This window comes from Coffea arabica, chromosome 6c, assembly GCF_036785885.1.
Source record: "Coffea arabica cultivar ET-39 chromosome 6c, Coffea Arabica ET-39 HiFi, whole genome shotgun sequence".
Classification (NCBI taxonomy): domain Eukaryota; kingdom Viridiplantae; phylum Streptophyta; class Magnoliopsida; order Gentianales; family Rubiaceae; genus Coffea; species Coffea arabica.
The window spans coordinates 37,361,634-37,370,409 of record NC_092320.1 but is presented as its reverse complement, the minus strand read 5'-3'; the positions used below and the strand labels follow the sequence as shown (position 1 = coordinate 37,370,409).

General features: G+C 38.6%; 1 long non-coding RNA gene across 1 annotated transcript; it reads right to left on the bottom strand.

The window, feature by feature from the left end:
- Positions 1-5,016: 5,016 nt before the first annotated feature.
- Positions 5,017-8,776, bottom strand: LOC140008052 (uncharacterized). The gene is made up of 3 exons (XR_011815467.1): positions 8,605-8,776; positions 6,363-6,443; positions 5,017-5,200 (listed from the first exon to the last, which is right to left on the bottom strand). It is a non-coding gene; the product is annotated as an uncharacterized lncRNA (long non-coding RNA).

Sequence of the window (8,776 nt, the reverse complement as noted above, 5' to 3'; positions counted from 1 at the left end):
CTATGACTAGGAAGTTAAAACCCTACGAGCGAAATTACCCCACTCACGACTTAGAATTGGCTGCTGTGATTTTTGCATTAAAGAAGTGGAGGCATTACTTGTATGGAGTGACTTTTGAGGCGTATACCGACCATAATAGCTTGAAATACCTATTCTCTCAGAAGGAATTAAACTTGAGACAGCGTCGGTGGGTAGAATTTCTTGAGGATTATGACTGTACAATTAATTACCACCCAGGCAAGGCCAATGTTGTAGCGGATGCTTTAAGCCGACAAGTGCAAGTAGTTAGATTAATGGTTAAGGAATGGAATTTGTTGGAAGGGGTAAGTGAATGGAACCCACGATTAGACCGATATAGGGTGATTTTCTGTAATATTACAGTAAGATCTGATTTGTTGGACTGGATTAAAGAGGCCCAAAAGAATGACCAGATGGTGCAAAAATGGACAGAAAAAGTGCAAAAAGGGGAGTCACAAGACTTTAATGTGAGTTCCGAGGGTATCTTGAAATTTTGTGTTCGGATAGTGGTACCGCAGGATAAAGTGATAAAAGGGGATATTTTGGAAGAGGTGCATCGATCCAAGTATACAGTACATCCTGGAAGTAGTAAAATGTACCAAGATTTGAGAAGGCTGTATTAGTGGGATAAAATGAAGAAGGAAATTGCTCAGTTTGTCCAAAAATGCTTGGTGTGCCAACAAGTGAAAGTTGAACATCAGAAGCCCTCGGGTCTTCTACAACCTCTGGAAATCCCTGAGTGGAAATGGGAACATATTACTATGGATTTTGTATCAAGGTTACCCCGTAGTCAGAAAGGTCATGACGCAATTTGGGTAATAGTAGACAGGTTGACCAAGTCTGCTCATTTCTTACCTATAAATATGAGATACTCTTTGGAGAAATTGGCCCAACTGTACATGGATGAGATAGTGAGATTGCATAGGATCCCCGTAAGTATTGTTTCTGATAGAGACCCGCGGTTTGTGTCTTATTTTTGGCAATAATTACAGGGAGCCTTGGGGACCAAGTTGAACTTTAGTACTACCTATCATCCCCAAACTGATGGACAATCGGAGAGAACTATTCAAACACTTGAAGACATGTTAAGGACCTGTATTCTGGATTTTGATGGAAGTTGGGGCCATTACATGGCCCTAGTTGAATTTGCATACAATAATAGCTACCATTCTTCCATACAAATGGCATCGTATGAAGCTCTCTATGGAAGAAAATGCCGATCACCAATATTTTGGGATGAAGTAGGAGAAATAAGGGTTTTAGACCCAGTTGCAGTACCCTAGATCGAGGATGCATATGAGAAGGTGAAAGTGATACGTCAGAGGCCTCACACAGCTCAAAATCGACAAAAGAGTTATGCTGATAATCGACGAAAGGACTTGGAGTTTGAGGTTGGGGACAAGGTATTCTTGAAGGTTACACCACTTCGAAGTCTCACGACGGGAAAAGGAAAGAAGCTTCAATCGAGATACGTAGGACCATTCAAAACTCTCCAACGAGTTGGAAATGTAGCATATCGATTGAAGTTACCGACAAGTCTATCCAGGGTTCATGATGTATTTCACGTGTCCATGTTGAAAAAGTATCATCCAGATCTCACTCATGTACTAAAGCCAGAAGAAATTGACATTGACAAATCTCTAACTTATGAAGAAGGGATGGTACGGATCTTAGATCGAAAGGTTAAAGAATTGAGAACTAAACAGATACCCTTAGTTAAAGTTTTGTGGAGGAATCATGAGCTAGAGGAAGCTACTTGGGAAGTGGAAGAAGACATTCGCGCCAAGTATCCTGAACTATTTAATGATCAAGGTGAGAATTTCGAGGACAAAATTCTTTAAGGGGGAGAGAGTGTGAGAACCCTTGCTTTAAAACACAATTTTCCCAAATTACTTGCCTTACCCTAGGATTTAACACATATTATATGCTCTTGCATTATATTTCCTATGTGTTACAAAAATTTCATGCATTCCATTTCATTTCTTTTTACTTGAAGTAAAACATTTTCTTGAGATGGTTTTAAATAATTCACCACTTGTATTTTACCAAATATTCTTTTATTAGTGGTAGGGACTTTATGTGACAGCCCCACCTCCCCCTAGGGCGTACCCCAGGGTTCGGCGGACCGCCTGCCCAACTCTCGCCGGGACTCAGTCGTTCACTACAATCCTCAAATGAATTACAATATAAATCTCAAATATACATCACATGGTCCACAACATACATCCAAGTCTCCAATAATTACATGTCATAAGCGAAGAGGAAACAATTCCCCAAACTATACATAAAATGATTCCAAATCCAAATTGTACAAAATATATGCCATCCAACCACGTGAATAAGTACTACAAGCCTTCCTTCGCTTTGAGCCCTATGGAGGGGAATAAAATATTTTTGGGGTAAGCTAGAAGCTCAGCGAGTAACCAGTAAAATCAGTAATCAAATCGGTTTAACAATATTTCATTTCAATGATGTCATAAATCAATGATGTCATAAATCAAATGATAAGTCCAGAAACAATTACAACATTTACAAAAACATTAAATATGGAGTATCAATAATTCAAGAAACATGTACAATGGAAAGCGATAGTAACACATTCATTAAAAGGATACGGCTCACATGGAGCTATTCGTTCGTTCGTTCGTTCCCTTGACATTTCCCCTTATTCCTCCAATCGTTTGAAAATACATTTTTTTTTTGTAAGTAGAATCCCTCGTTCATCCTTTTGTTCGTTCATCCCCTTTTCCGGACGTTGACCGGACTCCACCCATCCGACCATTGGCCGGACTCCACCCATCCGGACGTAGCCGGACTACAAGGTAATACTCGAGTATACCAAATTCACCCAGGGTCACCATATCGCCCGACCAAGTCCGCTTCTGGCTCGAGTCGATCGGTAACGAAGGGTAGTGGCCAGTTCAGCCCAAAGGCTTACATCATGCGCAACTAGCATTTAATCATTAATCATTGAAAATTTCATATTTATTTAGGTCGAGTGCGATAAAGTACACACTCGCGTAGAAAACTCGTTTTAACAATCATCGAAAGCACTTAACACATTATCAATGAATAATAACAAGCCAATAAGTCAAGAAATACAGCAAACAAGGAACACTCATATGCAAGCACGCATGATATGCAAGAAAACAGTTCAAAAGTAACTTTGGAAACTGTTTAAAAGTAAATAATGCAGGAAACGGTTCATAAAGAACTTCAGAAATAGTTTGAGGTCACTCACCTCCATGGCTCAGAAATCATCCATCATATAACATTGCCTTGCTCAAATCCAAGTCTTAGATCACAAACTCAATGCAAACAAGTCCTTTAAAACTTCGGACAGCACTTCCCCTAAATTTGCTTACTTTCCCAGCCATCATGGCTTCATTATTTCTTCAGCCAGTCCCAAAGGTACACACACAACAACAAGTTCATCCAATAGCCATTCAGCAAGCTCCAAGTAGTACTAGTACAAGTCAAGCTAGGGAAAAGTTCGGAAATGAAAGTTAAACTCAAAACCAGAAAAATAGTTTTGACGTCATTTTACGGTAATGGTACCAAAGGCGCTACGATTGTCGGATGAAGGTTGAAGACCCACCGTTTCGAAGCTAAGAGACAGGGAAACAATATTATAGAAGGTCACTCAACCCAGTTTCGAGTGTAACAAGGTCAAAAATGCAAGATACTACACCAGAATCACAAAAACAGATTCACAAAACGCATTCTAGCGGAAACATCATAAATCAGTCTACCTAAGTCCAAATCCAGAAATTCCAAAACCAGCTGAAAGCTAAGAAACAGGGTTACATTTCATCAGAAGACCTCAACAGCCAATTCGGAAGCATTCCTGACCAAAACAACCAATTACAGAAGCAATTCCCAAATTCGGGTAAAACCAGGACAGCAAGGGGAATTCCGTTTTTTCACAAGCTATGCTGCTCCGATTGACCTGAAATTTTGTAGGCATCTCTAAAATATCATTCCCTACAACTTTCATGTTTTAATCCAAGGCCAAATCATGTATTTTTAGGATCCAAAATGGAAAAACTACACGAAAACAGAATTCTGGGCGCGAAACAGGTTTCATGGACAGTCAAGGGTATTTCGGTCATTTCACATGATACAGTGGTCGGATCAAGCTGAAATTTTTCAGGCAACTAGTTTATACGCTTGGCTACAACTTTCATGTTTTGGCCAAAATCTAATTCGGTAAGGATCATGGTGAAAAGTCACGATCAGATTGGGTGAAAAGACAACCCTGTTCACTGAACTCCTACCTAAACCAGTCTGGGTATTGCCGTCTTATCTCAGGCTACTCAGCTCGGATTGGGCTGAAAACTTACAGGCAACTAGAAAACATCATTCTATACAACTTTCATGTTTTGTGGTAAGGCCAATTCGGCCTCTAACTAGGTGCTACAGTGCCGAGCAGAATTGGAAACAAAATGAAACCCTAATCTGAAATTCATGCATTCAAGTGTTAATCCTCCATAAAATCACATCTTTAACCAATACAAACCATTAATTTGACATCATCAAGACCGAAGAAGGAATCCATTAGCTACTCACCTTGGAACCTCAGGAAAGGAAGCAACTTAGCACCACTTTCTTCCAAACCACTTCACAACCAACCTCACAACCACTAAACTAAGGGTTTTTATGGAGAAATTGGAAGTTTAAACGGTTGATTTGCTAGATCCAAGCAAGAAATTGAAGAAACAAGTTGAGAGCTTTCTTTCCTTTGCTTGTAGAGAGAGAGAGTCGGCCAAGCAAGGTAAAATGAAGAAAATTAGGTCAAAATTAGCTTTAAGAAGATATAAATATCTTGGTCAAAAGTCCAAGGGTGAATTGGATGGTGACACTTGTCACCTTTTGGTTTAAATCTTATCTTTTGTGTAGCGCCCCCACTTCTCCCTAAGGCGAACCAAAGGGTATCCGCGGGACGCCTGCCCAGCTCTCGCCAGGACTCACTACAATCCATCATTCAAAAGCTCGAAATACTTTAAGTAACTTCAATACATAATTAAAGTACTCCAAATATCTCACACTTACAATTATGCAGCTTCCAAGCTTAAATACAACCCAACGGAAAAGGGTACAATAGCCATCCGTTATAATATAACTTAAAGTTTTCAAAAGAAAACAATCTAGTACTACTCACGAGCACCCTTGGTCTCGAACCCTGTAAAAGAAAACCACAACGTGGGATGAGCTACACAGCCCAGTGAGGTTCCAAGACACTCTAACAGTTCAAATAAATCAAGTAAGTTGGGCATATCATATGCATGGTTCAATGTTACACAATGGCGTGTTATCATGAGGTGATAATCATTGTACGAGTAATTTGAGATATTTATCATGGTATGAGACATTTATCATGAGACAGGTATCATGATATAAGTACATTGGTCAGGTAACAGGTATGGAGCATATCACAGGCATAGTTCAGGATTTCATGTTGACATTTTAGCATGAAACAATTATCATGATACAAGGTAAACATATACGGTAGGATACGGTGTTCCAGTGGAACTCTGTCGGTCATCTGCACCTTATGACTTCTGATCCCCACGGTACGGTCTGGCCATCGCCTTATCCCTCCAGTGGTAATACTCGAGTATACCGAAACGGTTGTCCAGGGTTCCAACCTACCCGACCGAGCCCAGTCCTGGCTCGAGTAGGTCAGTAACCGAGGCGGGGCCCAAGTTCAGCTTATAGCTTACAACATGCACAGGTAACAAAGTAATTCGACAAAAGTAAAAATTTATCATGTTTGGAGGTCGAGTGAGATAAAGTACACACTCGCCTTAAAACCGTGGCCCACTTCATATGAGCATATAATTTATGATAATCAAGTAATCAGGTGGTCAAGTAATCAAGTAAGTTGGTGATCACGTAAGCAGATAATCAAGTAGGCAAGTAACCACATAGATTAGAAAACGGTAAGTAAACACGGTAAACGGTTAACGGTAGTAATTACGGTTAATTGGTAGACATATGTCATTTCAATAGGCCGCCATTGGCCGTTTTTCACTTTCACCACGTAAGAGTCGAGGAGATTCACTCCAACCGACTTATGCTTCCATAGCATAATTAATCATTTAAACACATCATGTAAATATGCTCTCCAAACATTTCATATCTAGTATTTCAAGTAATCACATAAGTATGCTCTTTAAGCATTTCATATCAATAGTTCAAATATACATACTTCAGGTGTTTAATGTCGAGCAATTCAAGTATATATTATTCAAATATGCATGAGTGTGGTAAATACTTAATGACCATGGGTTAAGCATGTCATAGACTTATTCCAATTACGTATTCCTATATGGAACACTCACCTAGTCAAAACAAGCGAGTAGTTCTCAAACAAGCGTTTTAGGTGTCCGCTCCGAGTTCCTCTGGGAGATTCCCTCGAGTGCCTGAGCAACAATAATCAACTACCACTCAAAATCATTCTAATTATCGAGGAAAATTGTACACTAGTACAATCTAAGAAATTAACGCAGAGGCAAGTCTAAGAGTTCGTGTAACTCGAGGTTCAAAAGTGGGTTTTAAAATACAAGACAAATCTGATTTCCATCTTTAAAATCAAATGTAAAACGATCAAATGATATTGAAGGAAAATGGAGGGTTTGAAACCTTTAGTTTCCTTTAAGTTAAAAAATTCCAGATTTAACAAGTAATATTTGAAAAATCATATTTCACTCTTCACAAGTCCAAAATTGGAAAACTTGGTACTGTTGGAATCCTCTTTCAAAGTACTAAAAGTTCTTAGAAGACACTTTTCCACGAATGTAAGTGAAAGGCACTCAAATTTTGGCTCAAAGTTGGTAACTTGAATTACCAAGACAGATTTAAGTTGGTTTTTGGCCAACTTTAGAAATTCGGCAAAATTCACTTGTTTTGAACTAACCTTTGAAATTTGGAAATCAATTAGTGTTGCAATCCAAGAGTATAACAAAACAAGCGGAACGAGAAACGGAGTTTCGAGCACCAAGATATAGTACCTCCAAGTTGCTGAAAAAGTTAAGACTGTTGGGCTATTTTCCAGGTTTAAAACTAGATTTGAAATATCATTTGGTCATCAAGTTGGCAGTGGAAATACATAAAACTTGGTACACTAAATCTTCCATATGTGAACAACATTTCTACCAAGTTTCATACAAAAACTCACACGGTAAGGTAGTCATTAAAACAACCAAAGTTTATGAAGAGTTTCAAGGCTAAACTACCTTCTCACTTTTCTTTTGTTTACAAACTTTTTGTACCATGAAATCAGTTCCAAATCTCTCCATTATTGAAACCAGGAGTTCATAAACATTCACTGAGCAATTTAAAGACCATTGACATCCAAATTCTCGAAATAAAACTCTCCAAATCAGATTTGGCCATTCGGCTAAGAGAAAACAAAAGTTTTCCAGATTCGATGAGCGAATTTTGTGACATCATTTGCATATCAAAATGGTCTTAGAATATTACCAAATTTTGTACAATTAAACCTCCATATGAGGATTACTCTTCTACCAAATTTCATTTGAAAATTCACACGGGAAGGTAGTTAACTAAACCATCAAAGTTCAGGAAATTTCCCAAGGTAAAACTGTCTTCTAGCTCTTCTTTCCTTTTTAAATATTTTGTCCAAAGCAACCAACCCAAATCTGGTTTATTTGTAAAACAAAGTCCAAGAAACATCTAATATAAAGTTTGGTAGATGTTGGACATCAAATTTTCCAAAACAACAAGTCCCAAATCAAGCTAGGCCATTTAACTAGTCAAAAGAGGATTTTTACTCACTGCATCAGTTTCGAAATATGGCCACAACTCACTCAATTCAACTTGGAATTGAGCGTGGTTGATGGCGTTAGAAAGCTCTCTCATAAAACTGAATTTTCTCAGAAGAAACCATTTCCAAATTCTATCCACAAACAGCTCGTTTTTGAGCATCAAGAAGAAATTTCTGTCCTGTCTCCTGGAGAGCAACGAAACAGGGCAGTGATTTTCAAACGAATGGTGTGGCTCACTCAAGTGGAACCAGAACGCGAATTTAGTACCAATGGAAAGCTGGGAATGTCTAGTTTCCAATGCCACAAACGGCACTTGATTTCGACATCGGAGTAAAGAGTTATAGCCGATACAAAATGACTGCCTGGTCAATACGGGAATCATTTTCCAGATTTGCTAACTTTCGAAATCAATTCATTTGACCAACCAAATCATGTTATTTTTCAATGAAATTTTGTACACACTCACAATAACATGTAAACAACATAATCAAGCCATTAGAACTTCAAAATTTTGCACAAAAGTGGTCGGACAAGGCAGGGGTAAAATCGGAAACTTTTGCCTCTTGCACCCAATGAAATTTCTGTCAATTACACACCATTAATCCATCATTTTAACCACTAAACCAACAATATATCCACCATCAATCATCAAATCAGCAACAACCCAAGTGTGGGAATCCATAGAGCCCACTTTCACATTTTTCCAACAATATCAAGATACCCATACACATGCAATAGCTTAAGGATGCATTTCTACCATCATAAACCAAGCTTAAGGTGTAGGATGAGGTTATACCTCCTTGTTGCTTTAAACCAGAAATTTCGGTCCTCAAGATGCTCCAAGAAACCGTGAGAAACTCCTCCTTTTTCTAGCTAGATGATCTCTCCACGTGACAAGCTAAGTGTAGTTCAAATTTGGTGTGAATCCATGAAGTTTTTGTGCAAGAATTGAAGATGAAAATGGCAAC